General features: G+C 40.2%; 1 long non-coding RNA gene across 2 annotated transcripts in view; it reads left to right on the forward strand.

The window, feature by feature from the left end:
* LOC149128844 (uncharacterized) overlaps nt 1-11,295 on the forward strand; it is a 123,798-nt gene extending 112,503 nt beyond the window's left edge. The window contains exon 4 of one of the 2 annotated variants that reach the window (XR_016224685.1): nt 11,207-11,295. This is a non-coding gene — a long non-coding RNA (uncharacterized LOC149128844). The remainder of the gene's footprint in view (nt 1-11,206) is intronic. The other variant, XR_016224672.1, reaches the window with a different exon arrangement.
* The last annotated feature ends 11,096 nt before the right edge of the window (nt 11,296-22,391 follow it).

Genomic DNA, 22,391 nt, shown 5'->3' on the forward strand with positions numbered 1-22,391 from the left:
CCATTCAGGGAGTGAACCAGTGAATTGAAGAATTTTTCTCTCTCTGTCTCTCCTACTATGCCTTTCAAAGAAAGTTTGTTTCACAATCTGTAAAATGGGTATTTGAACAAATATCTATCTCACAAGATATCAGTGAAAATTGAAGGAGATAATCAACCTGGCACAAAATAGGCACTGAACAAAATTGAGGGATCTTTCTCTGCACTCTGTGTTTCTCTATTTTCTTCCATTGATCATAGCAACGTGTGCTTGAAATACAACAAACAATAGCTGCTGAGGAATTTGTGGCCAAATAAAACAAAGTCTTCAGTATCAGTCTCAATGACTCTGTGTTCCTTTTCTTGGACTTGCAACAGAGAAGGGTATTATTACTCTGCCTGAAATGATGTGTAACTGATGTGACTCCTGACTTGTATTTTTATGAAACTGGTGGACACAATTGCTAGCTGTTAATATTCTGAGTAATATAAATTTGGTTGGTAGAACAATTCATGTCTGATTAAATGGGGATGACCGTGCAATTTTATAAGTGGAATCAATAAAGTTGTTTTAAAGAAACTAATACACTCTCCTACATTTTTATAGGATTTAGCAATACATATCTTTTTCTTTGGATATGCTAGTAGCCTATATATCTATATTTGCAGATTTGGTGCATTTAGAAGGTAATGATAATCATTAAGTGTCAATGAACATGTGCTCTATAAAGTTCTAGTTGATTTTATTCTCCATTAAGGTAGGATATGCCTTCCTTGGGCTTAACACAAAGGTAAGTAAGAAAACTACCAGACATAGATGTTTCGAGGCAGAGGCGGTAGTCTATTCCCATGTGAATTCCTTCTGACATGATGCTGGGGTTACCTGCACAGAGGTAATGTGGGCTCATGTAATGTACACTCTTTCAGATCCATCAATATGAAAACCAGAAATGGTGATCCCAATGACTTGCCTGTCTCTGCACTGTAATACGTTTTCCAGAGGGAAAAAACTACCAGGGGAATGAAAAAGAAACGCACAACTGGTTCACTGGGTTAACTTTAAAATTTCAGCTAGAATAAAAAGTGTGTGTATTTCTTTTGTACATGTGTTGACACCACTGGTTGATAAAATGGAAGTTCTACATCATAAATTCCCATTTGGACATTTGGTTCTGAGAACCTGCATCCCGCAGCCTTATCACTCTGAAGGGAAGTCACAATCACTAATGGAATCTGCTAGCTTTTCATACACTGAAATTAGCTCTGATTCTTCCTTTAAACATACGTTTAAGAGCAAATGCACATAGTCTACCCTGACCCATCAATGCCAAGGAGGAAGCTTATGGACTCACCTATTGGCTTTGAGGAAAACAAATGTTATTACTTTGAGGAGCAGAGAAAGAAATTCTGAGCCCTCTTTTGGCCCCAAAGAGGGAAGAGCCTCCTTCTTCCTTCCCCATGAAGGAAGAGAAAGTAAATGCCATTTTCCTTTGCGACTGTGAATAATAACATTTATGCTCTGAGATCGGTTTGCTTCTTTAATATGAAAAACGATATCCTGTTTGGATGAGACATTTCCTTGAATGCTTAGCATAAATTGAGCCCTTAAGCTTTTAACAAGAAATTCTGGGCTGTCTTGCCTGAAAACTCTGAGTGGATCTTGGAAACATTGCAGGTTTCTTGATTTGGTACAGAAACTAGCCTTTTCCATGAGATTGCTAACAACACTGTTTCTTTGATGTTCATTAAGAGTCAGCCAGAATAATTCTTGTTTGTCTATCATTTTCTCTTCTATCTTTGTCTCATTATCAGTCTCCTTCTTTTGCTTTTTTCTTTTCGTATTTCTTTGTTTCCCTCCTCCCTCGGTCCTTTTTCTCTTCTCTCTCTTCCCATTACCTCTTTCTTGAAGATGTCTACACTCACAATTCCTTTATTTTTAAATTTTAAATCACTCTTGCAAGTGACATGGGTCCAGTTAAGGTGGTGCAAAGTAGAGAAAAAGTATGCTAGAGAAGGAAACACATTTTTCGTCACTCGTAGTGACAATTAAAGCGACATCACAAGGCCAGACTCCTCCGTCATTGTTTTTTAATGCTGTCAGCACCAACTTTGCTGGAATTTTCCCGTATGAAGCATGAGTGGACTTACTCATTTTTCATATTGTGTAAGGCAGAGCTTCAAGATAATTTCAGAGAGTAGATTAGCATCCATCTCATTTAAATGAGCGTCCTAAAAACCCTTCTTGACAGCGTGCTACCCTAGGCAAAGAAGGTGAATTTGGCAGACTGGGAGCTATTTAGAGATATAAAATCTTTCTCTTTGCAGCACTGATGATGGTTTGATTTCTGGTGTCAAGAGAGCAAAGGGATTTTGGTGTCCATTTTGACTCCCTGGCTGAGTGGACAAGTTGTAGTCACCTACACTTGGCTTTTAACATATACTTGATCATTCTTCAGCTTTGAACAACCCATGGGGAATGACAGGAGAATTTAGAGCTCTCCTAAAAGAATGCAAATGGCAGATAGTTTCATAGTGTGATTTGCATCCTGGTGTCAGGCAGGTCGGATCCCTTCGCTAGGTAGAGACTGGTTGAGCCTCTTTGAGGAAAGCCTTCCCTTCTTGTTGCCTGGGTCCTTTGTTTGCCTGACAGTCAGTTGACACACTGAGTGGCCTTTAAAGAGGAATGTCTGTGGCTGCCAGAGACCTTAGAGAGTTTTAACCTTTGGTTTACTGGAGAAAGAAAGAGCTGAAGAGATGACTACCAGGTGGAGGCTGGGGCCATTAAAAATCTCACTTGGAGAGCCTCAAGTCTCATCTTTCTTCTAAGTGGTAACCTTCTGAAATAGGCCTGTGAGTGACATAAGTCAATTCCTGATCAATAAAGAGCATGGATAATAGAAATCCAACAAATATTGACCTGGCAAAGCAGACATTTTTGTGTTCCTGGAGGTAGTTGTGTTTCAAGATATATTTATTTACTTGATTGTCTGAAGTTTCATGATCTCCGTCAAGGTTTCTTTTCCTTTGTCTCTTTTTTGGCCTATTCTCCAGTGGTAATCTCTGCAAGGCTCAGCTCAAATGGCCATTTTTTTCCTTTGATGCCTGCCCTCCTGGATGGTCCTTTCTTTGTTCTAGCATTTGTATTACATTCCAGGTGTTGATGTGTTTCCCTCTACTAGATATGAACTCTCTGGGTCAATGACTGTATCTTATTCACCTCTGGGCCCCAACATTTAACACAGTTCCTGGCACATTTCAGGGTTTAGTGAATGCTGAATGGAAGACCAATTTATGAAACCTTATTTCTTCTTTGGGAAAAAGAAGTATGATTTTGGATTCTTGTGCCAAGCTTTCTGCAGCCTTAGATCAGGTGTGTGCTTGGAGACAAATTCAGAAACCACAGCATGGAGAAGGGTTATAAATTATTTAAGTAAAGTCAAAGGATGTTGAACATCCCAGGGAACTCATCAATCCTCATTTAATGGGAGTAGGAGATGTTTCACATTTCAGATTCTGGCTTTCTGGTTTTTGAGGGTAATGCTGTATTGACCATTTGTTCATGCCCAACATTTGTTTTTCCTTTTTATCTGTGATCAACAGTCTCACGGATATTGGGAGATGTCCATGGACGTTGAAAGCATTTCACTTTGTTGTCAAAAGAAGCCTTTGTCCTGAAGGCATGAGATTATTCTTTCACATGAGGTGGAAAGAAAAATAAGACAGCCTCCTTCTGTCCTTGGGTTCACATTGTAGGAACTCTTTCTTGCAGCAATAAAAGCCTTTGGAAGAGACCTTTCATTATAAGGGTTTCATGTTAAGTACTGTACATGGGGATGGAAGCTAAATCCCAATTTACCTAACTGTATTTCCCAAGATTTGTTCCCTCGCAGCATAGGAGCTCTGTGCAAGCTCCATCACGCCACTGCAGACCAAGCCAGAGGATTTGAATATTAATGCCATTCAGGTTTCCTTTCAGAGGAGGCCCTCTTAGCCACAATAGTGAGACACTGCCTGTAAGTCCAAGACTGAACATGAGAATAAAGAGTTCAGAGTGTATCGGAAAAGGAGAAATCGGGAAAATGAACACAAATCATGCCCAACCACCCAACTCGTCTCACCTTTTCTCTCTTTCAGGGTGTATAGAATGCTTTCTTGAGAGACATGCTTATTGCATAATGAAGGCTTGTCATTTAGGAGCCAAAATAAAATCAGTTTCCTATGGAGTCAGATACATTCTTGATGAAATTCAGCGTCTCACAAAGGAATGTTGCAGATTCTTTCCACTTAAATCAAGCATCTAAATGTTGATCTGGAGAAACAAAGAGATGGAAAAAGAAAAATGAGTTTGTTGTCAAATTGAAATACCACGTTTTTGTATTGCTAGCTGATGTATCTGTAATTTTCATCTGCCATTCCTTGATCGTGGGTGCATGTGTGTGTGTGAGAGTGTGTGTGTGTGTGTGTGTGTGTGTGTATAATTTTCCCCTCCAAACCTGCAAAACATTGCAAAACTAGATTTAAATATTTCAGGCGGCCTGCACCCAGCATTTGCATTCCTCTGAGTCATTCAGAGAAAAGACATCTGAGCAGAAATATAGCAGATAAAAGAGAAACCATTAATCCAAGGAAGATTACTGGCACAGAATCTTTATCCTGTATCCTTCTTGAAATGAGACAAAGATCTCACTATGCACATCCCTCTGGCTTAGCTTCAGATAGTAAGCAATATAGAAGTGTAGACATGGTCCTTTTTAAAGGCACATTGCAGTTATCTGCATTCTGAAGCATTACCCTTCTAGTAGATTATTGCTTTCTTGAGTGGCTTGCTTTCTTCCCCAGCATCTTCTGCCTTTGTTCTCATTCCTTCCACTCTAGCTTTCTAATTAGCATCCTTGCCTTGCCCAGGATGCTAGGTTTGATATTAAAATGAACATTAAGGGGGTGGGTGTTGTGTAGTGGTGAAGACTCTGCTGGGTATCTTCATCCCTATGGGAGGGCCCAGGTTGGTTTCCAGGTTCAGCTTCTGGTTCCCGCTTCCTGCTAATGTGTATCCCGGGAGGTAGCAGATAGTGACTTAAGTACTTGAATCTTCACCATCCACATGGGAAACTCAGGTTGAGTTCCAGGCTCCTGACTTCAGCTTAGCCTATCCCTGCCTGTTTATTTGGGGGAATAAACCAGTGAGTGGGACATATTTCTCTCTCTCTTTCTTCCTTTTAAATCAAAGTAAAAATACATAGTTTTTAAGAATTAAAAAAAAAATTACATAAAGTCCAGAGTAGTACTAAGTGCCAGGAGGCATCAGAGCCAGGGTCTCAGCTTAATTCATTACTCACAGAACTCTAGGTATAACTCTACTTTCTTCATCTGTAAAACAGGTAAATTACCTGCCCCTTGTATCATACTTCATATGCAGAAATTTTATATTCATGTTAAATGAATATATACAATTTTTATATAAATTTTATATTCAGCTGAAGTGAAAAAACAAGCTATAATATTTATATTTTTTGAGAGGCAGACAAAGATATATGTGTGTGTGTATGTAAATGCACACACATGCACATATGTATAGGGGAGGGGATAGGAGAGAATGTTCCTATCCACTGGTATACCTCCCAAATGGCCTCAAGAATCCTGTGCCAGGCTGGGAGCTGAGCACTCAATCCAGGGTTCCCACATTGGTGGCAGGAATTCTATTACTTAAGCCATCACTGCTGTCTCCCAGGGGCTATACTGGCAGGAAGCTTGAGTCAGGAACTGGACCTGAGTGTTGAACCCAGGTATGGGATGTGGATATCTTAACCACTAGGCCAACCAAACGCTCACCCCAAACTATGATGATTTTAATCATAGTATTAAAACCAAGTTGAATAAAAAATTGAGTCATGCTGAGAGTATCAGTCTATTTACTAATGACATTTAAATCAGCCTTTCTTAGGAAAGATCTCTCCTGCCCTCTTAAGTTGAGGGTAGCCATGGTGATATTCTTCATCATTGCCATGTTTTCAGTATGTAATGCACTGTGGCAGGCAATATTCACGAATTACCACATTCAATTCCTACAACAACTCTGAAAAATAGATATTATCTATTAGCATTTCCATTTTGCAGATGAAGAAATTGAAGCTTAGAGAGGGTAAGAACTTTGCCCAAAGATAGATCACTAATGGGGTGACTGGATTTGAATCCAGATCTCAGTCTAGGCTCTGCATTATTTCTGATATAGCATTCCCATTACTGCTGTTTCCAGTAATCTAATCAATTTAATACTCACCTTTGGTGTGTCTCCACTCAGTTTTTCTACTATAGATGGATGAGAGTATGGACTGTTACACATACATTACACACAGTGTTTTCATCAACAATTCCTAGGTTTGACATCCCTCACTGTCATTTCCTAATGCCTCATTCTGGTCTGTGGGTCAGGTCTAATACTTCTCAGAGTTGCTGATAACAAGGAGCCATGCTCCTCACTCTATACATGAAGTGACGTTTTTACCGTGCATGTATCCATGATGAAGGCAGTGCCTAGTCTGAATCTCCCATGGAGAAGTGACAATGGTCTGAGATGTCTCTTGGGCACTACAATTGTGTCCATCTCTGTTACCAAATGAGACATGTTAAAACCCTCAGACACTCCATTCCATCTGTATTAGAAGAATGGGATGATTTAAAGAGGGGGTTGGTAAAGCAAGCTTTGCAGGCCATCCAGGTCTGCCATTTTCTACTAACCACTGTCAGTGTAGTGAAAAGCAGCTTTGGAGAATACATAAATGTATGAGTATTGCTGTCTTCTAAGAAAGCTGGATTTACAAACACAGAACATTCGATTTTGACTGTGCGTTTAATTTATCTAACCCCAAGCTCAAAGGAAATTGGAACCAAGTATTTTGAACAGGAATGATGGTCAGGAACTGTTCATTCCATTTTTATGGCAGTGGACCTCTTTAAACTCAAGAGAGCATGGGTAGTGGATGGCGGCCCTCTTTGTACATGTCCCTGTCTAAGATTACTAGCAAAATGCAAGGCAGGATGGTGGTGATGATGAAGTTGTTAAAGGACAAGCAAACCACGGGGGTTGCTGAGCTGGCAGTGGTCATTGGCTGTATGTAAAATACCTTGTTTCCATATTGCAACTTTAGCAAAACTCACTGCGTCCAATCGAGTCTCCACTTAATGGCAGCCCAGGGAGTGCGATCACTTCCTGGAGAGAGATCCATGTCTCTGTAACCTTATCTTCCTATATTTTGCATTCGTTTTGAAATTAAATTGCAGGAAATGATTCAGTTTTGAATCATTCCATTCAAAACGGCAGAAGCCAAAAGTTCTGTGAGTGGCAAACACGTGCACTGGTTTTTGATGGGAAACATAAGTACTTTTAAGTAGGGTTTGTAAACTGGGCCAGAGGTTCAAGCTTCTTCACGTCTGGTGGGGCTTGTGCTTTCCAACTTGCTCCAGCTACAGTTTCTTTCCAACAAAAGCCCTTATTCAGATAAAGGGAGTTTGCCTCTTTGTCTCCTAGGAGAATTTTTTTTAAAGTTCCTTGGAAAAGGTTCTTGTTAAGGCTTCTCAACCTGACTTCCTCTTCTGGTTAAGAAACTGAAGAACAATATTAAAACTTGTGGTTATGGAGAGTTATGCCAACTGGGACTGGGCTATGATTATTCTGTTGATTTAAACTGACAGAAAGGTGAGGTCAGAATGAAATCTTGTTTCTCCTGTAATTGAGAGGCTAGGAGCCATGTTCCCCCACCCCCCAATAATGTTCAAATTATCCATTCAGACTGATTTGATTTCAGGTTTGAAGCTGGAGATTGTAGTAATAATCTTTCTCAGTATGAAGCACTTATTTGCAGAGTAGTCTTTGCCATTTTTAATTGCACTTTCCCCTCATGCCCTTATTAATTATCTCTCTAGTTCCTCTTAGGTCTTGTCACAGTGCCAAATATTGAAATAGAAAGATTTATTTATTTCCAAAGATGCACAGCACAGGACAGGCTGAACAACTTGCTGTTTTGACTCTTAAAGGGTCATCCTTTCAAAAGGAAGAGGGGACTTCATGCAAATCAGGTTCCCTCTTCCAAATTCCTGTTGGTCACACACTCTTGGGACTGTTGCTTTGGGGGTGTCCTCATGAACCTCACAAAGCAAGATATTTTGTGAACCTAGTGAAGCTATAGTTGCCAATTATCGAGTCCTTTCTCAATGGTGGTCCTCAGTTCCAAAAAAAATGCCCCTGGGATTAAATAGCATTGCCTCTAATATGACCCCAGCCTATTTCCCTCTATTGGCTTCTTTCAAGCCACATGAGTCTCTGCAATGTGTCCAGGCCAGTCTCAGCACTGTTCTAGCTTAGTGTTTATGCCATTTCTTCCATTTGGAATATCCTTGTCCATGTCCAGTTTGCTGAAGTCTTACATGGAAATCAAAGGCCATCGAATTTTCCATTTTTAAAATTGAGCCTTTTGTGAACCCTCCTTTGACTCTGCAGAGTGTTGGGCTTATGCTGCTTTTGTGCTGTTTCCTCCTTCTGTCTTGTATCACAACTATGAGTCCTTCTGTCTTGACTGTTTCAGCTTGATTATAACCTCTTTGAAGGCGTCAACTCATATGTGTAGCCCTCAGCACCTTGAAGAGGTGTTGTGTGCAGTAGGTTTCCTATTCAGGTTTGATGGACTCAGTTGCAACGAAGTACTCCAGTTCAGTTCTCGAGGATCTTTTTTTCTAGAAAAGATGGGAAAGAACAGATCTGACTGTCCTGCCTGGGTTTTAAACCCTCCAGGGAACTAGGTGATGTCTGAAACCAATTTGATCCTAAACTTTATTGGTAATAGCACCCCAGATTTAGAAAATTCTTTTCTTCAGCGGCTCTAAGTGACAGAGGCATGAGAAAATGAGACAATCATTGATGGTAAAACAAAAACTTCTGTGTCTGTGAGGCAATATGGGCTGAGTATATGAATAGGGCTTAATTTTTGGAATTAAAGTATTTCTAAATTATAGAAAGTTAATTTGAAGTTCTATTTGTGTTTTTTTGGAGGTTGACTATACCTTCTTAGACAACCATATTCTTTGCTATGAGTGTTGGAGAGTAGCACTGCCCAGGGAGCCAGCTTTTATGTTTTACTCTTCCAGGATCGCTCCAATTCTCACTTACCCTTCACTACTTTGTAGGGCAGCAGCCTGTCTTCGAACTAGATTATTTCAGCAGGATGTACTGAGTGTCTTATGGGTGTCGGTCGGTGTTCCAGCAAAATAACAACGTGAACTCTCAAGCTGGTTAAGAATTGAGAGGCCAGTGGAAGTATGTGTACCTATGTGTGTGTCCTACTCTGGGATGTGAGAGCTGGTATTCTGTGTAGCAATTTTTCCCTTTCACACAGATTATACACTCAGATAATATGCAATAGAAGGCACACACTTAGCATATTTTAAAGGAAACTAAGCATTCCTTTCTTCTTGAATCAGTTTCCTGGTTGTGATGTAGAAAGAAGTGACCTCTGAGAGAAGCTGATGAGATGACAAATTGTAGGTTTTTTTTTTTTTTTTTTTTTTTTTGTAATGGATTTAAATGTTCTGCAGTATCATACTAAGTCTGAATCATCAGCAGAGTGGCTCTCTCTCCTTCTTGTGTGTGCCTACTTAAAAGTGCCTGTCATGGATGATTGTTAATAATCAACCTGGCCATTGATCTCCAAGGAAGATCTTTCCAAATGCCTGACTATTGGGTTTAACGCAATTTCACTTTTGCACTTGTTGTAGAGAGGTCAAAGAGAATAGCTCGTATTTGTGAGATTTGTGTTTCTTATTTTTGACATTTTTTTTTGTGTTTTTCCTCATACAGCTATTTCTCCACCCGCCATCCTTCCATCAATCATTTAATGTATACCTCTACTATGTGCCATACCCTGTGCTGGAAGCTGGGAAGTTCTCTATAATAAAAGTCAGGATGTCATAGGAGAATAATGAAGAGCAACTTCCAAGGGCAAAAAAAAAAAAAAAAAATCTTCAGCCAGCACCTCCCTCCCTGCATAACTGCCCGTTCTGAGCCACCGTTTTTTGCTACGGCCTCATATAAACCCTCTTCTTGCCTCCTTTTCTAACCCCCAGCCCCAAGACCTTTGTGTGCCTTGGAGGTCAGCTCACAGATGTGGCCCTGGGACATGCTCTTCTTTATCTCTATGGCACTTACAAGAGGTGCAGGGAGGCACATGAGTCTTTTATACATTTTTCCTTTTTCTTTTTTGATTAGCATCTGCACAAATGGCCTCCGTCCACTGCTTTAAACTAACTAATCCGGCTTGTTAAGACGGAGATCGTCATCCACAAGTTGTTATTCGCAGGCTTCTAAAGGAAGAGGGTCCCGGTTGAAGCAGGGCTGGCTGTGGAGAAAGGTTATATAATATAATATGTTCTTCAGGCACCATAGGAGAGGGAGACAATGCTGCCTCCCGGGGCCTGTTCTCAAGGGCTACTTTACAGGCTTACATAGTCCTGCCTATTCTCCCCCATGAAAAGGGAGATCCAATCATTGCTTTCTGGAAACCATTCTCCTCATCTCTTTGGCTGTCATATGTATTTAACAGTAGTGCCCTCAAGGACAATGGGGTGGGAAGCGTGCTAGGGGGCTCCAGCCTCCAGCCTGTAGTTTTTCATTTCACGTTGCTGGGTTGGCTAAGAATGGTCTTCTTTGTTTCCATTTTGAGTCATGGCTGAATTCTTATATGTTGTCTGATCTTCAAGCTCAAATACCCAAGGGACCAGGCAGCTGTGAATCAGCCCTGTCTGTCTGTGTGTGTGTGTTTGCTGGCAGGTCCTACAGCAAAGAAGATAGTATACTTTTCCTTATTTCTTTAAATCGATAGGGATTTGGAGGAAAAGACTTTAATAAAACAGAATTGTGACTGATTATTTTCCCCTTTCTGAGCACTGCTCTAAAATCAGAAGGTTATGAATAGCATGAAAGAAAAAATATAAAAAAAAAACCCACCTTTTCTAATGTCGTCCTATGGGTTTAAACCCAAACCTTAGATTTATGATGAAAGCTCTGTGTCTATATACTAACTTCCACCTTATGAGATGGATCTCCATTCTGAGTGTGGAGTTAAAGAAATCTTCACATGCTTTCAGTTATTGGGAAGGTACACAGTTGCTTATCTGTTGTTTTTCTTCCACATAGCCTACTTTATGATTTGGAAATGTGACATCATGTATTTTTTCCCCAGGCCAGATGTTTTATCCTGCTATGTTAAGTCATCTTGACATGTTGCCATGAAATGGAGACAACTGCGAGTTTTAATATTGCTCCATATCTTTATTACAAGGTACGTCACATGCATCTTAATTCCTCATCTTCTCCATGGCTGCTGTTCTCTGATCTTCTTCCTCCCAACCCCCCTTTGCTCCTGAAGAAGGCATATTGTAATTGTATGACAGTCCTGTCCCAGTAGCTAAAGAGGTTCTAGATAGCATAATGAATATGCAGTGCATTATCTCCCACGATGTGTGCCTGTGTCTTTAATCACAGCTGGAATGCAAAATCGGGCTCCACCTTTCAACTCTATCTCCATCACACTGAGAGAGTGAGAGAGAGCGAGACGGAGACTGCTAGACAGCTCGAAAGAGATTGCAGCTCAGATGTCCTGAAAAACAGCAAATCCCTCAGACCTGGCAGATTCCGTTACCATGAGAACTGCAGATATTTCCATTGTGATGGTTTGCTCCAGCAGCCATCTGTTACACCCATTTGATTAGGAAGTACAGTTCAGCTTGTATGGGATTTTCATCACACCTTATCCCAGGGCAGTATACAGAGGCACTTGCTTTTTTATATGCTAAACTCCAAGGCTTCAAAGTACTGTAATTTACCGAGGCGGGGGGCATTTAATGAAACAGTATGAGAAGGTCACTAAAGACCAAAGCTCTGAGAAGAAGAAATACGCACAGGAGATGTAGGAGAGGCTTAGGCTCCAGAGCCGAAATGCGACCGACTCAGAAAAAATTCGCCATATTTAGCAATCCCTTCTTCTGTTACTGTACAACGAAGACTTAGGTTCTGAGATCTTGAATCCCAAAAGGGAGGAGGACGTTTTAGTGTAGTTGTGATGTGAATACCACTGGAGCACTAATTCTCCCCCAGATCTCAAGGACGGTCAAAAGAAAGGGAGAGAAGGCTAGCGCCTCAAACAGATCTCATCAGTGAGATGAATCCACTGTATAAAGATTACATTAGCTCTAAAAATTTTATGATGCCATCTAACTTAGCCATAGACACAAAACGACCTTACAAGTTCCTTGAAGCGGTGCTGTAATTTACAGATGTAAACCAGTTATTTGGACTAGTTGTCCCTCTGTGTATTTTTGTAAGGGAGGAAATGCTGATGGCACATCATATAGACATAAAAATAGGAACCCCCTTCAATTAAGGCTCTCCTAACACCTGCCCCTGGGGTAGGCGTTCCATGTCCAGGCTTCCAAGAGAGCGCTGGCATGGCCTGGGAAGAGCTACCCTGGAGTGTCTTAAATTGTCTGAGGTTCCTGCAACTTGGGCAGCTGATTAAATGCTTACAGACTGACATGAATTTGTGATGGCTGCGCAGGGGCCCTTGGTGTGACTGCCTTTGTTTTCCAGCCTGCTTTTTCTAGGTGGGTAAAAGCAGCCAAACTTTCCAAATTGGCCAAGTTTGCAAGTCTCATATTTGTGTGTTGGTTTAGCTTCTGCGTGATGCTTTCTAGACAAGGGAAACACTTTTCCTATCTGATGGCACTGTGGACAGAGAGAGATTTTCACTCCTGGCCTGGTGTTGGGCGGTCAGCCAGGGAGGCTGGGCTATCAGGGGGAATCAGAGAAGTTCCTTGCTAAAGATGGTAAGTCAAACTTCCTTCCAGGAGAGCCATGGTAATATCTTTGGGAACCACTGTGATGAGCTCTTACTGTAGGGTAGACGATCGGACTTGATTCTGACTCCAGCAAGGACAAATGGGGATTGTAACCAAGGAGGGAAGACCGGGCGTATCAGTGGTTAGAAAGTTTCTCAGAAGAATCAAGTGTTGACTGACAGGCTGACTCAACAGAATGCTTTCTGAAGGCAGACGAGGGTGAGGAGGTATACACATGGTGGTCAGATTTTACTAAACTGACTTAGCAGGATTCTTGCTGTAATTGGATTTTACAAATACAGAAAAGGAACCACAAGTTGGGACAGAAAGCACTGGGAGGTGCTTAACTCCAATTTGGTCAGAGGAGAGAGTCTGTCACTGGGCAGATAAAATCAGTGACCAGAACCATGGAGATGATAAATCTGGGCAAGATGTTGTCCCCTCCCCCCACCTTGACCCCCACCCCCACTCCTATTGTGTTTTTGCTGAACCATGGTAGGTTCTTTTGTTCTTCTGCAGTGGATAAGCTCAGAGTTCTTGAATGAGAACCTATGTTTTTTCTGAAGGAGGAACTCACTGGCTTAGCCTGGCAGCGAGGAAACAGATGAGCCCCAGTCCTTCCCTGGAGGACGTGTAATTAAGAGGCTGTCTCCCTCCCCCTGCAGCTCCCCGGTGGTGTTGACTTTCCCAAACCCTCAGTCCGCTGCTCCGGAGGTGGCCTTTTCCCCATGGCTTTTGAGGCAGGGCTCTGGTTTGATAAACACAGTGTCTGTCTTTGAAAGGCAGCAGATGAGGGAGGGCCTGACTCAAACAATAAATACCATTCAGGTCTCCTACTTGGAGCTTCTTATAGTGGTAGCTTTGTTAGAGGAAAGTGGACAAAGATGCCTGCCCCCTCCCTTTCCATCTCCCCCGGCCTCCCCCCACCCAGTCCCCCTCCATAGCTAGGATCTCAACCGCCTTTGCTAAGTGAAGGTTAAGTACCTGAGGCAAAATCAGTTGATACAAAAAAGAGAAAAGCAAAAGGATCCCTCATTTGCCAGCAAGAGGGTGGGGTAGAAAGCTTCTGGGGAGGGGAACAGATTTCAGTTGAAACCAGAAGAGAAACAGCCCTTGGAGGAGAGTGCTAGCTAGAAATATTCTCCTCTGAGCTGGGATGTTAACAGTGGCACCTTCTGACTTAATGTGGCATCTTTCTTCATCGTTATCAATCTCATGAGAGCTTTCCTGCCATCTGTACCGTTCCTGCTTCAGGCTCCCATATGAAAGTCCAATCTGCCAGCATAAATACTGGCTAATGAAGAGTAGGTGTCTCACTGACTGCGAGAGAAGCGATCCTGTGTCAATGATGGAGCAAAATTCATTCATTTCAAATAATCTGCATTTATACAGCCATTCAAGAAGAAATCTGCTCTCCATCTCTTTTCCTCTTCCTACTCTCTCTCTCATCCTGCTCTCTCGTTTTCTTCCTGTGTCATCCTACATTAATGGAGTTCATGCAGAAGTCAGCATACAAATGGTCTTTGCCTGGAATGTTATACCTTAGAGATTAAAATAGGAATGCAGTGTGGACTTGCTGACATGTGGTGGGTTATTTTTTTTCTCCTTCAGTGGGAAAGCTATAACTACATAGATTAGCAAAACTAGTGCAAGAATGGATGTAAAACAGATTTATCTCTGTGTCAGCTTTATCTGATCCATTTGGTCTTGCAGAGTTTGGATGGCTTCCTTTGTTACAATAACCAGCTTTCAAACATCTATATCCTTAGGGTATTAAATGTCAGCCTCCGATGTACCAGTCAAGGATGGAGGGTTGACAATTTGTGGGCCGGAGGAGTACTGTGTGTGAGCACGGGAGTCTCTCATGCACCCAGGCTGGCTCCTGGTGTGACCTACAGGAGCTCCTACCCGCTGCCTGCAACACAGCACCCCAGTGGGGGCCGGGGTGGGGGGAGGGGTGGCACTGAAGCTTGTGACGGCCATTAATATCCTTTTACAAAGAATTCAAAAAGATTTCCTGTCACTGACAAGGACAGATTTGTTAGAGGTCTCTCAAGGAAATGGACAATAACTAATTAATTGAGCTCTCCATGACTTTGTGCGCTGTCGTTTTTCATTTATCTGTTCTAGTTTCTCAGCACCCAGGTCTAGCTCTTCTTTTTCTTTCCTTCCTTCCTTTTCTTCTTTCATTATTTCTATCATTCCTTCTTTCCTTCTTACTGCCTTCTGCCTTCCCCAGGTCTCTTGACTCTTTTATAGAATCTGTGTGTTAAAAATATAAATCCCTCGTAGGATACAAATGTGCAAAGATCCCCCCTCTTTCTGACCCCCTCCCCCTCAGAAATATGGGTTTATTTCTTTTGATTTTGAGAGTTGTCAGGCAGAGGCCTTAGAAGTCCTCTCTTTGTGCTGGATGTACAGGTAATCTTTAACATCCTTGATAAACGCAAATCGTTGATTAAAAAATTTACAATGACTAAAGTGGTGCCTTATTATTTAAATTGTTATTATCATTATCTAAGAATGATATATGTAGTTTAGAAAATAAGAGAGCATGTTATTTGTCTCAATTTATAGAAAAATAATCAAGGACCTAAGTAATTAAATGAAATTTCACCAGGACTTGTAAGCAGGTCTCTGGATCTTGAGAGCTAGACATAGATACTGCCTTTTTCTTCTCCCATGACTGGGCCATCTGGCTTATCTGGTTGAAGTAGGGTGCCAGTGAGCTCAAGGTCCCTTGTTCCCTCTCAGTCACTTCTGTATGCAGGAAATCAGATTTTTTTTTTTTTAATTTGACAGAGTTAGAGAGAGAGAAAGGTCTTTCTTCCGTTGGTTCACTCCCCAAATGGCTGCTATGGCCAGCACTGTGCCGATCTGAAGCCAGGAGCCAGGTGCTTCCTCCCGGTCTCCCATGTGGGTGCAGGGGCCCAAGCACTTGGGCCATCCTCTACTGCCTTCCTGGGCCACAGCAGAGAGCTGGACTGGAAGAGGAGCCACCGGGACTAGAACCCGGCGCCCGTATGGAATGCCGGCGCCGCAGGCGGAGGATTAACCAAGTGAGCCACAGCGCCGGTCCCCAGGAAATCAGAATTTCTTAGCATGCCTGCTCTACCCTCTCTGCTCTCACTCCCACCTATGCAGAGACACACAGAGCACAGAACAGGGTTGTTGGAGGTGGCTCTGGATAAAAGCAGACTGACCTGGGATTGAATATTGGCTCTGCCAATATCTGCATGCATATGACCTTTAGCAACCATTGAAATTCTTCATGCCTCAATTTTTCCATCTGGAAAATGGGCATACCAATATCTTCAATCACATTAAACTTATTGTATGAATCAAGTTGAGTAAGTCTGTGAAGTGTCAGAAATTGAGTGCTGACTCTTGGGTGTCCAACTGTTCCAGTTTACCTTGGAAGTGATGGGTTGCCTGGGACACAGGATAAAACATGACAGTCCTGGGTTGATCATCCTACTCAGGGTAATTCACCTCTGCTGAGTGGACCCAGCTCCAGCTTAGAGAAAGAAGTACCCCAGTGGGCAATGGAACTTTCCCCATGGTTGAAGGAGGTCATGTTCTATTCTGTGGACTAATTGCCACATGATCTTTTGGATCCAAAGATCATTAATTCTCGTTTGGAGAAGGCATATCACTACCTTTCCCTTCAGTATCTCAAGAGGTTGTATGAACTTTAAAGTGGAAGCATGAAGATATAAATGAAGAAAGCATACAACCCTTCCTCTGAGTTAGGTACATGGGTTACTCTGTTCAGGAGACTAAACATGTCCATCTCTCTCTCTCTGCAGAATGATTCTGTACCTTAAGGGGGTAGTATACTGGGTAATTGTTTTACTCCTGGAAGATTTTTAAACTCCTTGAAGATACAGAGCCTGACTTAAATTTTCTGAGTGACCACTGAATGAATGCATAAATGAGACAATGAAGGATTTATAAGTAGAGATGTAAGTCAGAGTGATTAAATAAGTGAATGAGAGAGAGAGAGTGAGTGTAGGAGTGAATGAATGATGGTGCTTATTGTAAGTATATGCCTTTTTAATCTTGGTCTGAGACTAATGTGGATCTTATGTATGTCTAGAATTTTTGGATTGATTTCAAATTCTAGTTCTCAACTTCAGCTGCCATATTAAATTCCTAATATCCCAAATGACCCAGTACACTTTGGGGAAACCACTCATTATTTGACAAGCTGGGAGAATATAACTTAGTTCTTTCTTAAAAATTTTATTGATTAATTTAAAAGTAACCTCTGCATATGGCAAACAGAAATGATCATTTAAGCTATTCAAGAGTCTAAAATCTATCTTATCTGTTTCCCCTCATACCCTAGTTTAATTCTTCTGGAATCCTTGTTTATGTTTTTAGATTTGTGGTTACAAATAAAATCCTAAATAATGGAATTTCATCATTTAAAACATGAATTTCATCATGTAAAACATGAATTTCATCATTTAAAACATGAATTTCATCATTCAAAACATGAATTTCAACATTTGAGAGTGCATTTTTACATTGTGGTAGGAATATTTGAGGTATTTGGTTATTTTCAATATTGTTTCCCTAAGTTCTCCTCTCTCATTCCTGAAATTTTGTTATTACTTTCAGTAATCCCAATGGTTAGCTTTTTGCCTCTACAAATTCTCCATTCTCATTTGCTGAGTTGCCCCAAGATATTTCCTTCAATTCTCACCATATAGAACACTTAAGTTTATTTCTATATGTCCCCTCTGTTCCTGATTTTGTTACATTAATTTTTATGTTGTCAAGTTTCAAGATATTTACATTCTGTTATTATGACAGTTGTCTTTATGCTTTATCCATGGGTTAATTTTAAATATTAACCAAAGAATAATAGTATTTATAGAACTAATCCTAGTGAAGTGATTGGATCCAAAAGAAAGACAGTAATCCTACACCACTTAAAAGAGATTCTAAACCAAAATACAGTTAGATATAAGAAATATATTCTAGTTTCCTATAGTGCAGTGGGGTGACTGTTGTTCACAATAACCTATATTTAATGAATGAATAGAAGAGAGGAGCTTGAAGGCTCCACAGATAAATAATGATAAGGAGAAGGAAATGGTAATGACTCTGCTTTGACTAGTACACATCATATTAATTGATTAAAATATCGCACTGTACTCAATAAATACAATTATTATTAATCAAAATTTGAATGTTTAGGGAGATGGAAATGCTAATCTGATTTAATCATCATACATTAATATATGTATTGAATTATACTATACCCCACAAACATGTACTATTAAAATTAATAAAGAGAAAAAGTGAGATCCTTAGCCATAGAGGACAAAGGTTTCTCTCTTGATTTCTTAGGAATTTTCTTTCTTCTGAGCCATAGTTAGCTGTTATTTTTCTTAATATATTTATTTCATTTCATTTTTCTTCTTATATTCTATTTTTCCTTAGTGCTCTTCCTCATGACTTTTTTTTTTCCATATGTAGTGTAAGGGAGTAAGATTTTAAAATCTTTACATCCATATTTATTTAATACCTACAAATGTCTTTATTTTGACTTCACTTTTGACTGGTAGTTTGTTTGGGTATAGATTTATAATTTCAAACATTTCCCCAGAACTTTGAAAGAATTGCTTCCTATTGGAATTAAGAAGTATGCTGTCATTCTGATCTTGTCATTTTCTAGTTAACCTTCTTTTATATGATAACTTTTTAAGATTTTTGAAATTTCACCAAAATTTGATCATATATATGTAGTTTTTATTCACTTTGCTTTTGACTTGTTAGGTCTTTTTATTACAAAGAACTGCCTCTCTTTCTTTCTTTTTTTAACCTCTGGGATTTCTCCTTCCCCTTGTTTCTTTGATGATTCTCTCCTCTGTGTTGCCTCTAATTTTTGCTTTTAGGACTCAGATATTTGATGGCTTTCTGGCGCTATCTTATGCAATCTCATATTTTCTATCTATATATTTTTGGTGTTTTTCATAGGAAAGTTTTTCTATCTGTCTACTGTTCAACCTTTTCCATTGTAATGATCTAATCCATACAGTGATTTTTAAAGTATTTTGGCAATCATATATTTAATTTCCAGGAATTTGTTCATATATTGTGATCACTCTTATTTCATAGCAACTATTAATGGCTGTTCATTCATTTACTTATTTTGATGTGTATTCCATATCTACTCACATATCTCGAAAGACATTAAAAGCCTTGAATTTTTTTAACTTTTCTGAATTATTTTTGTTTCTTTTGTTGTTATGCTGGGTCCATACTTATATATCAAAATCAATATCCCCAAATGTCTTATTTTCCTGTTTAAAATTGAAAGAGTGGTTTGATTCATATGGGTAGCTTAAATGGGGTTTTATCTTTAGTTTTAAAAAAGTGTATTTCCTCACTAGGTTTCTCCCTTGATCAAAAGGTCTTACTGAGGTCTCCAAAAGATGAGTGGATGGACAGATTGCCCCATAGGGTCCATGAGCAAAGAAGAGGCATGTGATTGGGGCTCTTCTGCAACCTCCAAAGTAATAGAACTCAAAAAAAAAATTTAAAAATTTACTTGAGAAGCAGGGAGGTGGGGGTGGAGAAAATGAATGAATATGAATGAATGAATGAGAGAGAATGTTTCCATCTGCTGGTTCACTCCCTAAATGTCCACAGTAGCTGGGGCTGGGCTTAGGTAAAAACTGAGGTCTTCTACATGGGTAGCAGGAGCTACTGAAACCATCACTGCATGGGTCTCCATGAGCAGGGAGCTGGAGCCAAGAGTCCAACCCAGGCACCCTGATATGGGATGCAGATATTTTAACTGCCAGGCTAAATGCTTACCCCATAATAGAACTTTACTCTGACATCAGAACATTTAATTTATTTTACTCCTAAATGCAGTGAACTCCACTTACCTCTCATCCACTTGGCCTAATGTGAATGTCTACAGTAATTTATTCAAGTTCTTGCAGCCCTATCTTCTAACTTTCTTTCTAGTCAAATTTTAATATTCCTAGAGTGATGTTATCTCACTTTATTCTGGAAGTATAAAATGATGCTGCCAGTCTCTGTAAGTACAGAAACACAGCAAAGGTCTAAAGGACATAATTCCTACTATAATTCTATAGTTTATTCCTCTGATGATGATGAACCCTCTGCCCAATTGGACTCTGTCATACTCTTGGGAAGAATTGATTTCTTTTTTTTTCCCTTGATCTTGTCCTAGGTGCTATGTTTTGTAGGGTTTTTCCAGTATTTTTGGTGACAGCTGGTTTCCTTTGTGTTTGGTTTCCTCAGGAAGAAAAACGTTTTTCCTATCACATCAATTGATCTATCAATATGACCTCAGCAGACGGGGAGGTGATGTGTGTGGTTGATCTATCAGCTAGGAATTCGGGGCAGAAGAGAATTTCTGAGAACATGTACAGAGATGGTGGGGTGACTATTGAACTTTAAGACACCTGTTTCATTTAAATGTCTTCTTTCCTTTGGCCAAACACACTTCATTCCTTTGTAGACCTGTCCTTCTTTGCCATGTACCTCAAAGACCCAAATACCTTTGCACTTTCTCTCTGAAACTTCTTTTGACTTCTCTTGCTCACCTAGAGTCTTTATTTCCAGAATTGCAGAAGCACTTCAAGTCAGAGGGAGAGAGGTGAATGCATAAGATATTTTTATAGCTTTTGTCTGTTTTTTTTTCTTCTTTTTCTTTTCTTTCTTTCTTTTTTTCTTTTGCTATCCCTCAACTGATGGTAAAATCCCTGCAGGACTAAACCATGTTGCTTTTTGCTTGTTTATTTATATAAGTGTGTGCCAGAAAAGGGTGGGGTTTAGTGTGTGAAAAGATAGGTGGTCTGCTAGTCCCACTGAGCACAGTTACTGTACACTTGTTGATAATTAAAAGTAAGAAAATGCATTCTTATAAGGAGCTTGACTGTACATTGTTGACTTTACTTTGAACTGTGTTAGAATTGTGCTATGGGACCTAGATAAAAACCAGTGTTTTAGTCTTCATGATTCGTTTGAAACATTTTAAACTAGCCCATTAGTGCCTGAGGGGTTTAGGTTTATAATACATAGTTAGGCATTTCTCCCACCGGAGGTCTGAAATCACATATTCATGGGGATCCAACATCTCTGTAATCTTTCCCTTTTCTTTTTTGCACAAGGAAGGTTGCAGTATTAATTGCTGCTTCAGCCACTTTAAGATTTAATACTTTTTTTTCTCATTCTAGGGGCTGTGCACCTCCTGCGTGACTTCTGTCTATTCTCACAGCTGTCTAAGAGATAAGCAACTGTATGTCTCTGGAAGTAATCTGTAAATCATATTCAAATTCATGTGTCCAAATGATCCTTTCTTTAATCTCTAAACTGACTCTACTGGAGGCTTGCTAGAGAACTTCAGTTGGAAACATTATGTTTTCCACCTACTCGTATTCCTGTCAAATATCTTAGTGCTAGAAAAGGAAGAATAGAACTGGTAAAATAGGTCTTCAAACTCTCTGCCAGTTAGAGAGGCTGCCTAGGTGCCAGAGGGTAGCTGGTTTAAATCAGTAAGCCTCAGTTTTTGAAAGAAAACCAGAAAAATGAGAATAAAATAATTTGGTTGCTGCTAGAAGAGGCATCTCTGGTAGATTTGTTTGTCATTCCATTGCTCTCAAAGAGAAAGATATCTCGATTCCAGTTGCTGTTTAATATTTTTGAAATATAAGAAGAGGGTATACAGGCTGAGTTATATTACTGTCATGAGGCACATCTATTTCTTCGAAGTTGACTGAGTGGTACTTTAAGTTCTGTGTTGTCTGGCTCGTTCTACCAATCTAACCTTCTCTCAACCTTGCAGTCCTGGTGGGTCAGAGTCCTTACTGTCCTCAGCATAGGCATGCCCTTTCTCACCCCCGTTCCTTTACTCCTGCTATTCCTCCGCCTGGAATGCCTTCCTGTATTCTTTCTACATCTCCAAAACCTTTCCCTTAAGCAAATATTCTTCCCAAAATAGCTCTCAAAATCAAAGCTCCAAACAATTTCTTACTGAGATCCTGAAATATTCCTAATACTCTGTTAGTGGAAAATAGAAAAAGATTAATAATTAACATTTATTCAACACCCATTATATGCCAGTCATATATAATGCCACACAGATGGAGCATTATCTGAGTCAAGCCTTATACAATTTTTGTGCATTCTGATTGTATATAAAGAGACAGAGATCACTTTTTGGCCTTTTGGCTAAGATCAAGTGTAGAAACAGACTTAGGGGACTGGTGCTGTGGCCTAGCAGGTTTAGCTACCATGTGTGACACTGGCATGTCATATCAGAGTGCCAGTTCAAGTTCTAGCTGCTCCACATCTGATCCAGCTCCCTGCTAATGTGCCTGGGAAAGCAGCAGCAGATGACCCAAGTGTTTTGATCCCTGCTACCCATGTGAGAGACGAGGTTGGAGTTCCTGGATCCTGGATCCTTGCTTTGGTCTGGACCGACCCTGGCTGGCTGTTGTGGCTATTTGGAGAATGAACCACTGGACAAAAGACCTCTTT

Source organism: Oryctolagus cuniculus, chromosome 1 (genome assembly GCF_051225735.1).
Source record: "Oryctolagus cuniculus isolate XC-2025 breed Fujian yellow rabbit chromosome 1, ASM5122573v1, whole genome shotgun sequence".
Taxonomy (NCBI): domain Eukaryota; kingdom Metazoa; phylum Chordata; class Mammalia; order Lagomorpha; family Leporidae; genus Oryctolagus; species Oryctolagus cuniculus.